Source organism: Plasmodium gaboni, chromosome 14 (genome assembly GCF_001602025.1).
Source record: "Plasmodium gaboni strain SY75 chromosome 14, whole genome shotgun sequence".
Lineage (NCBI taxonomy): Eukaryota > Apicomplexa > Aconoidasida > Haemosporida > Plasmodiidae > Plasmodium > Plasmodium gaboni.
Genome location: NC_031494.1, coordinates 1,907,833 through 1,912,370, shown reverse-complemented (window position 1 = coordinate 1,912,370; position 4,538 = coordinate 1,907,833).

Genomic DNA, 4,538 nt, shown 5'->3' with positions numbered 1-4,538 from the left:
TATTTGGAAAAAATTTATTTTCCTGAATCTTTTAAAGAAGCACATTTTATTTTTTTTTTTAAATAATTATATAATATACATCAATATATACTTTCAAAATTTTTGCTTATTTCGTTTTTTTTTTTCTTCTTTTTTTTCAGTTGAATTATATAATTAATAATAAGTATAATATATTTTCATAATACGTGAAAAATAAATTTAGAAATTAGGTAGAATAAAAAAACAAAAAAAAAAAAGAAAAAATATATGATTTTCCTAATATTAAAAAATATATAATAAATTAATATATATTGGAAAATATGTGCTTATGTATACACATATATTTTTGACATATGCAAAATATAATTATATACAACTATAAATTTCAATTTCGAGTTGAAATATAATGACTTCAAGAAGAGTTGTAAAATAAACATTTTAATATATTATAAAAGGACATCATATTATAACGTTTCAGAATTAAATTAAATTTTTGAAATTAAAAATTATATATTACAATAATAACATAAGAATAAAACTTGATATATAAAAATACGACTTAATAATTCCATATATTATTATTTAAAAAAAGAAAAGAAGATTGGTGTGTAAATAAATAATATTTTAATTTAACATATAGTTTATAGCAATATGCTAATGGTATTATTAGGCATACATATATAAATATATGTATTATTCTAATGAGGAATAAAAATACATATAAATAATTATATATATATATATATATTATATATATATATATATACTTTTAATGTTCTTCAATTCAATGTATACAATTATAAGAAAAGGTAGAAAAGGATAAAAAAAAAATAAAAAAATAATAACTTACTCAATTACATTTTTTTTTGAGATTTTTAGAAATTAAATTTTTATTTCATTTTATTATTCCTTCATACATTCAAAATTTCAAAATAATTTAGGCATATTTTAATATATACTTAAATATATATAATACACATGTATCTAAAAATATAATATATAAAAAGATGTACCTTTGAAAGTTCCTTTTTTTTTTTTTTTTTTTTTTTTCTAAATATTTTAATAATATATCTTTCCATAAGTCATAATATACGAAATAGCAATAATTGGAAGTACAAAAAAAATGTTATAAATTCTTTTAAATGAGAATAACACATATTAAATATATATATATATATATATATATATATATGTATATAATTTTTATTTTTAATTTGAATGGTGCAGTAATAATAAAATAGTTTTTTACATAGTAATATATATTTTATACATGTAACATAGATTTTAAGAAAAAAAAAAAATTATGTATGCATATAATATATATATATATATATGTACATTTTTTCTTATTGTCTTTTAATAGTGTACTTATTTTAAATATTGTGTACGAAAAATGAATATAATTTAAATTTGTATGTTATTACTTGTTTTTTAAACATATGAAAATAATAAAATAATAAAATTTCTTTTTTTTTTTTCCCATTAATCATATATAATTATTTTACATACTCTTTTAAATTGTTCTTGTGAAATATAAAGTATTATTATTATTATTTTTTTTTTTTTTTTTTTTTATAAAAAAATTATATAACAATTAATATTTGTAAAAAGAAATTTAAGGGACTTTATATATAAATATATTATTATAATATTCGCAAAAATTTTAAAAATATGTTTATATCAAATATATTTTATTATATTATTTTACATTTTATTTATTAATAGAAAAAAATATTATATTTAAATTAATAACAATAAGAAATAAAAATTACTTATATTAAATATATATATATATATATATATATATATATATATATATATATTTTATATGTTAAAGAATAAGCATTATTTGGAAAAAAAAATATTAAAAACATATTTAAATTGTTATATATATATTTTATTTGGAAGGTATATTTAGCTTATATAAATCTGAAAAATTTTCCTTTATATATATTATCAATATATATAGATATAGATATATATAATACTTTTATATGTGTACTATTTAATATGATTGAATTTTATAAAAATAAATAAACATATATAAAATTTAGGTACTTTTTAATTTTTACATATATATAAAAATATAATATATGTATAATTTAATATATATAATATAAATAATATAAGGACATGCATGCTATTATTACATATATATATACAAGAATATTATTATACTTATACAAGAAAATATATTAATTCATAAAGTAATATTGTGAAAAAAAGGGAATTAACACCCTTAGTATATATATATATATAAATATAATTTTTTTTTTTTCTTTTTTATAAATAAAATATATAATTATATAATATATATATATATATATATATATATATCGAGAAGTATTTTTTTTTATTATTATTATTATTTTTTTTTTTCACCTTTAACATTTCGATAATTCGAATTATCGATTTATATGTATTTTTTTTTTTTAAATAAATTTTACTATTTTTTATATTTTATATATATAATTTCTTTAAAAAAGAATTATGTATATATATTACATTTTTATTATATATATTATTTTAAGATATTCATATATTTATGTTAAATTATTTTATTCTTATTTTTTTTATCATTAAAATTTACCTAATTTTTCAGAAAATTTTACATTATTTTTTAACGTTAAAAAAAAAAAAAAGTTCCTACTTGAAGTTTTTATTTTATGAAATTCATTGTGTAGTGAATTTTTTCAAGTGATTAAATGACATTGAAAAAAAAAAATAAAATAAAATAAAATAAATATCACGATTTTTCATGTAAAAATTATATATTTATAAGATCTTACATATGTGTATAATATATATATGTCATGTTTGAAGTTCATCACAATCACAGGTTGTGAATAATTATGAGATGTATTGTTCATCTGATGTGATAATATATATATGTATATAATTTTTTTTTTTTTTTTTTCGAATTATTTATGTCTGTTTATATTTTACGTATATATATTTTAATATTATAAATACAATACATGAAATAAATACATATATATAATAAACATTAATATATTAAATATATATATCCTAAAATTTCGTTGTTCATTTTAATAACCATTATACCGTAATATATTTTTATATATATGAACATAATATATTTTAACATATATATAACAGAAAAATGAACAAATATAATATATATATATATTTATTTATAAACATATAGTTATCTTGTATATAAAATAAAAATACATATTATTTTTTAATTTCTTTTCTTCTTTTTTTTTTTATGGTTAAATATTAATATTTTTTAGGATTTAATATATTTAATATTGTATAATTTTTCATTTTTTTATGTTATAAATTTTTTGGAATTACAAAAATATTATATTTCATTTAATGAAAATTAAAATTTTTGTTCATTTATAAATATTTGTTTATTATTTCCTTATTTATTATTTGTATATATTATACTTTATAAGTATATATATATATATATATATATATATATATATATATATTTTTTTCATATATATAGATATATATCCATGAATAAGTTATATATAACATCTATTTAAATATAAATATATATATATATATTTATGGATATTTAAATAATTTGTAATATTTATTAGACCATAATATACATACACAAGAATATCAATAAAAAATTTTTGTTATATGTATATAATGTGTCTTTATTAATATGTTGTAAAAAAAAAAATAATAAATAAATAATACATTTATATATATATATATATATATATATATAATATTTATGCATTGAATATATATTATTTATATGTACACATATATTTATTAAATAGTGTAAGTATATATATATATTTTTTTTTCATTTAAAATAACAATAAGAAAATAAATAATATAACATACATAATATTTTATATAAATTGTGGACTATTTTTTTTTTTTTTCCTTTTTAATAATTACATACAATTTTCTGTATATCTTATAGTATATAATTTTAATATTTTTTTTGTTGTATTATTTAATTTTTTGTATAAAAATAAATAAATATATATATATTTTTTATACCAAAATATTACAGTATGTAAAAAAAAAAAAGAAAGAAAGAACACATATTAATAATATACAGTTGTAGTAATCAATATATATGTTTATATATATATATATATATATATATATATGTAATTTTTTTTTGGACGGTTTATTTATGGTATATATGTTTATATTTTATTAAAAGAGCAAATTCTTTGTTCTTTTTTTATTTTAATAATATATATAATATATAAATCAATACGTCTTTAAAATAATATATATACTATCACCATATATTATATTTATTCTATTTATATATAAATAATTAAAAAAAAAAAAAAAAAAAAAAAAAAATAACCATAAGTATACTTATGTGTTTCATTTTTTTTTTTTTTTTTTATGTTAAAATATATATAATTTAAGTATAATATATAATAAATAAATAATATATTACTTTTTTTTTTTTTTTTTTTTTTTTTTTTTTTTTTACAATATTTTTTTATTTTTTTTTTTTTTTATTTTTATAATTAAAAAAAAACAAATTTTTTTTTTTTTTTTTTACATTTTAAAATATAACAATTTATATAAAAATAATA